Source organism: Embiotoca jacksoni, unplaced genomic scaffold (genome assembly GCF_022577435.1).
Source record: "Embiotoca jacksoni isolate LCO1_2020_lvr unplaced genomic scaffold, fEmbJac1.0.p SCAF_16, whole genome shotgun sequence".
Taxonomy (NCBI): domain Eukaryota; kingdom Metazoa; phylum Chordata; class Actinopteri; family Embiotocidae; genus Embiotoca; species Embiotoca jacksoni.
In genome coordinates, this window is record NW_027185296.1 from 2,821,483 (window position 1) to 2,830,828 (window position 9,346).

At 41.6% G+C, this 9,346-nt stretch overlaps 1 protein-coding gene across 1 annotated transcript in view; it reads right to left on the reverse strand.

Moving 5' to 3' along the window:
* lingo3a (leucine rich repeat and Ig domain containing 3a) overlaps positions 1–1,524 on the reverse strand; it is a 34,178-nt gene extending 32,654 nt beyond the window's left edge. Inside the window, exon 1 of the mRNA XM_069150245.1 lies at positions 940–1,524. The gene's annotated coding sequence lies outside the window, so the exon portion shown is untranslated. The remainder of the gene's footprint in view (positions 1–939) is intronic.
* Positions 1,525–9,346: the final 7,822 nt, after the last annotated feature.

The following is a 9,346-nucleotide window of genomic DNA, read 5'->3' on the forward strand; positions in this document are numbered from 1 at the left end:
GTCCCTCCATGGACATTTGTTGCATGTCATTGTCCTCCTGTCATCGCTCTGTGAACTTTCGAATAAAGAAACAAACAAACGGACCCATAAAATACCGCACGAAACCGATGGAAAGATGTGGGCATCATCAAATGCACAGCAGGTGTATTAAAAATAGAAAATCAACGTGCACTTTTATAGTTTGCAGCTAATTACATTATACTGTATGATAGAATTGCTGGGACAGGGTTAAATCACGGCCAATGACAGGCGAGGAATGAGATTAAAGTAAAACTGCAATCAGGCCTTCCGTAGAATAATCATCTGATTTGTAGAGGCTGTACTAAGAAGTGAACAGAGGCACAGTAAAGGCAGGAACAGAGCTGGGAGAGGGCTGAGCAAACAGACAGAGGCTTAGATATGTCATTGGGACGACAGGCACTGAGCCTCCCTCACACTGAGATGACTGCAGGGATCGATCAAAGGCTGCCTTCCCATTCCTACCCCACGTTTAGATCATTAAAACCTAATTGAGAACTGGTACCCAAAGACACACGCACAAACAGAGTGTCTGTGCCTGCACGGTTACACAAGCATCTCAACGGTGACAATAGAAAAGCACAGGCAGTGTGAGATAATAATACCAGATGTCCATCTGAGTTAGAGAGTAAATCGATCAGCCGGGACTGCACCATGACAGTGTGAGAAGAGGTTGACGGGATAAACTAGTGTCACGACGATCACGGGGTGAAGCTCACACTCATCAGGTCCTCTGTTTCTGTGACAGTTAAATAGCAAACTGGACACAAAAGATTAAAAAAAAAACATGGTTTCTTTGTGTGGTTATGGATCACAGAGATATGTGTATAAATATCCGACAGCAAATCAAGTGAACCACAGAAGAGTGCGTGAGAGTGTGTGTGTGTGTGGTGTGTAGGAGAAGATGGGAAGTTGACTCACCCAGGACTAGAACTTGCACTGTGCTTCTGCCACATCTACAAGCCCGGAAGTGCCCTGGTCACTGCTGTCCGTCTGCTATGGCTGGGTTTGTGCAGGATGATGTTGCTCCTCCAGCCTCTCTCCAGACAGTGAGCTTCCTCCTCCTACTCCTCCTCTTCCTCCAGCAGCAGCAGCAGCGGCGGTGGCAGCAACAGCAGCTGGACTGGAGAGCATTCACTCACCTTCCCTCCCCTCTCTCTGCGCTTCCCACCACTGCTGTTGAATTATCTACCGCCTCCCAAATGAAGTCCCCGGCTCTCCTCTCTCCTGTCCTTTGTGCTGTGAAGGCAGCAGGAGCTCCTCTCCCAGCGGGCTCTCAGCTCTGTGTTTTGGGGAAGCGGTGAGGGCTGCCACCGGCAGCGGCAGGCAGCTCGGACTGATGGTGCTCTGGTTATTGGATTGCATGTGTATGAGTGTCCTGGCATTTGCGTGTGGGGGATACAGTGTGTGTGTTTGTTTGAAAGAAGACCCGGCTGCTGTTCATTGGGGCTCATCTGCGCTGTTGCCGCTCTCTCTCCCTCCTTCTGTCTCTCTCTCTCTCGTACTCGGGCTGTCTTTGTGCTGCATTCATGTCCTGTGGGAGAAAAACGGAAGAAGAGCTCCCTGCTAAAAAAAAAATTCAGCCCATTTCATCCTTCAGTGCGTAGGTAGACTGTAGCCCACTCACAATTTTCCGTCGGGACAGCAAGATTTGTATGGAAATCCATGAGAGACCAAATTAAATAAATCAGACATTGGATATGATAAATAAAATGAAAGGTAAAAATGATCCAAACACAATTAGGCTAGAAATAAATTGACTTCATTATCAAGAGACCCTATTTTGTTTTCTTTGACAATATTATATTTGTATTCTCCAAATGTCCCTGTTAAAAAATTGCCTAAATGATATAAAGAATGAAACAATATTCATCAGGAGTCGTAGTTCCGTCCATCTGACAAACAGAAAACCATGCATTCAAATTCTCCTTTTAGCTCAGCTTGTCTTCTCCACCAACTCCTAAAGTATCAGAACCAGCACAAAAGAAAACATCTATTTTCTGAGCGAATACAAGTCTGAAATGTCTAACTGCACATACAGTATGCAACAATCAGGCTACTAGAACCACCAAAAATCACATGGGTACGTCATACTTTTACAGAGTTTTGACAAAACATTGCTTTTGATACATGCTCAGTAAATTCACTTTATGAATAATAATAATAATAATAACTTTATTTATATAGCACCTTTAAAAACAGAGTCTACAAAGTGCTCTACAGAGAAGCAAAACATAGTCAAACATAACGTCAATACCGGTAAACATTTAAGAAAACAGGAGGCAAAAAAAAGACCATACCATTAAGGTAATGAATATGACAAAACCAAACAAATAACCAAAACGAGCAAATGGAATAGAAAACAAACAAATAAATGAATAAAATAAACAAACAAAAACAGGTGAACAAAAGAACTGCATAAAAGGACGACATCATTTAACAGCAATTTTATAAAAATGGGTTTTAAGAAGTGATTTAAAAGAAGTCAATGATTCTGCAAGCCTTATCTCCTCAGGTAGGTCGTTCCAAAGTCAAGGGGCCCTAATGGCAAAAGCACAGTCACCCTTTGATTTAAGTCTCGACTTTGGAACGGCCAGAAGGGCCCCACCGGAGGATCTAAGGCTGCGAGTTGGCTCATATGCGGCTAACATTTCAATAATGTAGCTCGGTGCCAGACCCAGACGGGCCTTAAAAGTGATCAACAAAATCTTAAAATCAATTCTAAAACCAACCGGGAGCCGGTGGAGAGAGGCCAGAACTGGAGTAATGTGATGTCGTCTGTTAAAACCAGTAAGAAGCCGAGCTGCTGCATTCTGGACTAGTTGGAGGCGGGAGATAGATTTTTGGTTCATGCCAGAAAGGAGGGAGTTGCAGTAGTCGAGTCGAGAGAAAATGAATGCATGAATTACTTTTTCCAGGTCAGAGTGTGACAGTATGGGTTTGATTCTGGATTCTGAATAAAATACTGGGCCCTACAGTGCCAATAACCTCTTTGAGAAATTTAATGGGAATAAAATCAAGGCTACATGTGGATGGTTTCATGTGAGATATGATTTGGGATAAGAAGGACAGCGATACAGGTTCAAAATTACTAAAATAGCTTTGAATGTTTCTACTGGCATGTAAAACACGGGTTGGGGGGGGGTAATTTGTTGATTTATTTCCTTTACCTTATTCATAAAATAATTTAAAAACTTCTCACACATCTCTTGTGAGGCATCAGTAAAATGACAGGGGGAGGGGTTTATGACCGAGTCTGATGATGTCTTTATTCCTTCATGTATAACAGATTATTTAAAACATTAAAAAAAAAAAAAAAACACTTTAATTTAAATACACATCTGTTAAGGCGGATGAGGTAACACAACGGTCTGGAGTCTGTGGCACTCTGATGAAAGTCCTTGGATTTGCAATATTACAAACTGAACAAAAATCACGAGGAAGCTAGTGATGCAGTGGTTGTTCTGTCCGAGATGATAGGCGGAGCTACCAGGCTCACTCTTCAACTCCCAATTGACTGACGTCACACAGGCGACAGTTTGGACTTCGAGGAATTGAAGTCCAAAAAAACAGCTGCATTTACCGCTAATTGCCATATGTGCTGCCAAAGACAAACAAAACGAAGATCTTGGAGACTTGAACACATCCGTAAGTCTGCCATGTTTTCAAGTAAAGAAGCAAGACAGGTGTAACTAACTGTCAGGCGTCATTTATGGGGATGATTATAACTTTGTTTGTCTTTCTACGTTTGAGACAACCGTTTCCATTGTTCCATCACTATTGGGCTCACACAACATTCATTCCTTTTATTTTGGTGGCTTAACATGAAAATGTGTCTACTGGCCGCAGCAACTCTAACAAAAATGCATTTGGCACATGTAAAGGTAATTATTTGTCTATTTTAATCAAACTATCAACATGAGGGATTTTCATCACATACTGTATTAACATGACTTTATATTGATGTGGACAACCACTTTCTGATTCTCTCGCACTGTTACACATCATTGAAGGTTTAATAAGTGCTGAACCCCCATTCTCCTCAACCTTCCCGTTCAACTTCAGTTTCTGATATCCATCAGAGAAAAGATTTTTCAGGACACTGTATATAACAGAGTTATATCAATAGTTAATTACACAGCGTATATTTAGCTGACTTTTAAAATCTACATGCACATAGGAAGTAAGTTATAGGTTCAGTGTTTTGCTTTGAGAGCTGCAGATCAAACAACAGCAAACCACCAACCTACTTTACCAAGCAACAGCTGTTGTTTGTTGTCTGACACAGAGACTGCGGAGAGAGGGACGGTGTGCCAACTCGTGAAAATACAATAAAGCGTTTAGGGAAGTATTTCATTTCATTTCAGGATGAGTGCAGAATGAAGCTGCTGCTTTTAAAATCTCAAGAAGACTGATGCTAAAACATGAGGTTTTACATCTCAGAAAAGAAATGACAAATTAAACTCCATATTGTAGCTGTGCCAGGAAATCTTGTTTCACATAATCTGTGGTGAACAAGGTTAACACTTCAAAATAGTTGGGTTTTACTGGTATTGTTGGTGGGGAAGCTGTTTGAGATGAATGCTAAATAATTGTTTGAATCTCCTACTCTGTTATCCAACACATTACTCAAAGAAAAATGTTCAAACATGAAAAAAAATAACCTTCTTATTATGTACCATACTACATGCACCACTGAAACTGTCAGAGCTATCACATTACAACATTAAATGGCTCAGAATTACATAGATGTAGAGATATATTTAAAGTTTAAAGCAGACTGGGCTCTTGACCTTCCCCGCTCCATTCATTCTTAAAATGCTCCATCTTCCTCTTTAAAGGGCTCAGGTGCCGACGAGACTGGGAAGACTCCTGCATTCTTCCTTTAGGCATCCTCACACATCTTTTACGTTTCACTGCCACTTTTTAACAGAGCATAAATCGGAGCCTGAGGCTGTGCAGGAGTGTCATATCCTGGTGAAAATGGAGGCTGTGTCATGTTTCATCCTGTCTGCAGTCTGCTTTGCTGCCCTCAACCGACACAACGTGGCTTTTCTGGGCTGGTTCCATCGGCTCTTCGGTCTCTTTGCATGTGTGGACTCTTAATGCTATGGTGTCAATAGTGCATGGCGAAAAGTACATAAAACCAAATGTTATGTTGCAGAATCTGACCACTGGTTATTGCATTTATAAGCCCAAATGTCTGTGCTGCAGTAGTGTTCAGTTCAGTGACCTTCATGAATGTCATTTACCACAGAAACATTTTCTTGGGAAGCTTCGGTGAAAGCTTTGATGTGAAGTGAAGGATACAATGTCACTTGGCTGAGCGCTCTGTAGCAGCTTTACCATAATCACAGTAATAATCAGTAATAATCACCACACCTCCCACAGACTTTATACCTAAGGGCAGCGGTGAAGTCAAGCCTCCTCAAGGCTTTTCCAGCTGAATATTTTCTGACAGTTTCTGCAGTGCTGAAGTATTGAGGGGGTGAGTGTTGATAAATCTGTTATACATAAAACATGAAGGCAATGCACCTGCCCGCTGAGCAGGTTGAAAAGGCTGTACATCAGCTGCAGGACTTTACACCCATTTGTCAAATTGAAAGAACTGCTTACCCTCACTTTCTCTGTGCGGGTGGGAGGACCTGAGTTACCACAAAAACACAGTCGGGGTCCTCCAAACTGTGCTGCTCAGACACACATGTAAACACTTTAGTACATTTATATACATCACAAAGAACAATACAGCAGATCATTCCTGCCCGCTACAATAAGACTTTACAATGGCTCACCTTTGGCCAAATCTATCTTACATCATTGACAATAGATTCAATAGACTCTACTGAAATCACCATTACATCACCATGTTCAGTTAACTTTTGCACTAAACTGCTGACCATTGCACTGTTGTTTAATTTTATTCTATTTTATTTGTATATACTGTTCTTTTTTTTTTTTAATTATATTTTATATTTTTACCCTATTATTCTGTCATTTTTATTGTTTTTACCCTATATCCTTGCATGCTGCTGTAGCAGAAAAATGTCCCCTTGCGGGATTAATAAAGTATATCTATCTATGTATCTGTCTATGTATCTGTCTATGTATCTGTCTATCTATCTATCTATCTATATATCTATCTATCTATCTATCTAAATATAGTACTTAAGAACACTTAAGTGTAATGGTACTGTCTCACACACATCACTTTTATAAAGTGAGTAAAGTAAAGTACTGTAAGCTAGCTAACTTGTACTCATTTTATTAAAGCATATTTTTGGCCCCAAGACCTTCATCAGCAACTACAGTTAATCACAGTTGCAAAGACAGCTATGTTGAATTGTAATTAACATTATGTTTCCCCCCTCAGTGAAAAATGACTTTTTAATGTTAGTTAATGAGTCACCACAAAGGGAACTAGAAGTGGGAAGCTGCTTGCCTTAAAGGTGCCATTTGTAAGATGTTTAGTTTAAAACATTTAACGTTTAAATTATCAACAGAAAGTGAAGAACTGTGGTGATGTCTTTTCAAGCTGGCCCCCGATCATCCTCCACCTCTCGTACTACCACCCTGCACAACAAAAGGCAACGGTGAGTAACTGTAGCCTCCAGTCTGCTCTCAGTCAAACATGTGAGGAAAAGGAGATAGCATATCTAACCTCTTGATATGATGAACGGAACAGTAAACACAACAATGACTGAAACTCCATGCAAACAAAAGCAAAATAAGAGGTAACATAGGTGTTGTTTTCCAACACTGGATACAGCTCTTGATGAGTAAAGGAAGGAGGTTTGAGGCTAAACTCGCAGAATTTCTCGAGACTGCAAAGTAAACAGCTAATAATTCTATTGGTGATTATTTTGTAATAACTTATAGGTAACTAATCACGTTAATATGCGTGTACATGTAATATGTGTAATATGTACGTAACTATAGCTCAATTACCTCCTTATCTCGCTATCTACCAAACTTTTATTGGTAAAAAAAAATAATTTTAAATGAGCAAGCTATAACACAAACTATTCAACCAGACTGCAGAAACTGTGAAGGCTAGACTGAAGGCAGACTGCCTGGATGCACTATTGCCTCCCAATGTACAAAGGGGCATTACTTAATGAGACTTAAATCTTATATATTGCACTTTTAATTGCTGGTGAATCTAACTGTCTCACAAGAAGACAAACTGCATTAGAAACTGTGGTGACTTAGAGATCTTACAAACACTGACCAAAAGACCAAAAGACAGATTATTTGCTTAACACCACAAATCACAGCCTTAAAGTTACTCTCAAGCTGTGTCAACATCAGTCTAAACAAAGGGGAAAAAAAGCATCCTGAGCTGCGAGGCATTATTTCTCCCAGCTTTAAATATCCACGACGACAGCTCACCTTGACTGAAGGCCATTAGCAGAGACTCACCAAACCCCTCTGACAAATTTATATTGTTAAAACTCATACACTCATGCAGACAAACAACAAACTAATGGCCTTGGGCAAATTAAAGCTGTTTTTCCCATTAACACACGCCCACTCACTAAAAACAAAATGCATAACAAAGACAAACGATGCAGATTTCAGTGAATGGAGGACAAAAAGAGACACAGCAGTGGGATGGAACAGACCTACTTAACATTTCCTGAAATGCAAAGTACGCATATTTATTTTATCCATTTACATTTCTATGTATTAGCTTTGAAAGTATGTGGATAATTCGTGGAGGAGAATTTCTCTTCCAGGGAGTCACATTCTCTCTCAGTAGGCAACAACATATAGCACAAGAAATACATTGGATATAATGAACAGTACTTGCGCTACAGTATGCAATATAACTGTAAGTCATAAAAATGATGTACATGAGGCATCATTTTGTTCATCCATGTGTCAGACCTGCTTTGCATGCACACCAGCATGTGTTCAGGAGTGTGTTCTGCAGCCTTACATTGAGTGCCGTGCAGAACCCATCTGGCCTCTGGCTGCTGGACTCTGAGCAGCCGGGCAGCCGAGCACACGCTCGCACTGTGGCACTCACGAGAAGAGCAACCGCACTACTTGCACTAGCTGCATCTGTGTGTGTGTGTGTGTGTGTGTGTGTGTGTGTGTGTGTGTGTGTGTGTATGAGTAGCTATGCAAGCACGGCGTTGGATCTTCAGTGCAGGCGTGAAAAAAGCTGCGTGAGTAATCGCTGCTGCTCAGCTTGTCTCTCTGCTTCGGGCTCCCTGCGGATGAGGCGAGCTCAGAGGTGGCACATGTATTTCTCTAACAGTGTAGACACACTGAGGAAGCGAGTACATTCATCACACTATAGGCATGAATGTACACAAGCACACACCACGCAAAATGGCAGACACCTGCTGGTGTGAGCTTCTGATTCCTCCTCTGTTCTATCTGAGGTGCGATGAAGAGATGTTTGGACAGTAATGACAGAAACTAAATGAGACATGAGGGAAATATAGTACACAAAGATGACGTCATGAAATATGATGGCTACATATTAACATTTATCTCCAAAGTTGTGTCTTCATCTCTGCCCTGTACTTCCAGCCTGTGATGTAATGTCTTCATCCTTCACCACTGCCTTAACAAGGCTTTTTAACTTTACTTAATAATATGATGTGATGATTTAAAGTAAGGATTTCCATGCTGTAACCAGTAATGTGAGTAATGTGCTGGTGCTTCACTGTGTTGTGCGTGTGTGTTTGTGTGTGCGTGGGCTGGACGGTCCCACATCCGCCGGCTTGGACAAAGGTTGGTGACTCACCAGAGCTCAGCTGAAGCAGGAAGAAAAACAAAGTGATAAAGAGAGAAGCCATACTGGATTAGTGGTGGCTCTGAGGAGAGAGGAAAAGGGTGGAGGATGGGAAAGGATGGAGGGATGGAGGTCTATCGGGAGCCCAAACACCCAAAGGGAGAGGAAAAATGTGTGAGCAGAGAGTGGAGGGAGGAGGAGGCAAAGAGGAGACGTCTGCTTCCCCCTGAAGACTGACCTATGGGGAGGGAGGGAAGGATGAAAGAGTAAATAAAGGAGCGAGAAACCAAAAAGAGGAGGATAAGCAGCACCCATGGGGACTGTGAAGGAAGCAGCAAGGAGGAAGAGCGGCGACAGCTTGGAGGAACCCTGGAGACTGAAGACACACACACAGAAACTCCTTTTGGATGTGGGCAGGGGACCATATTTGCTCGAGTAAATACAAAGACAACTGGAGGGCTCTGTGAATATATCTGTGTGTGTGTGTGTGTGTGTGTGTGTGTGATTACACACTTTATTTTCTTACAACACTGTTTATATAAACAAGAACCGGGGGCTGCAGTGGCTGTTGGCCTCAAGCAG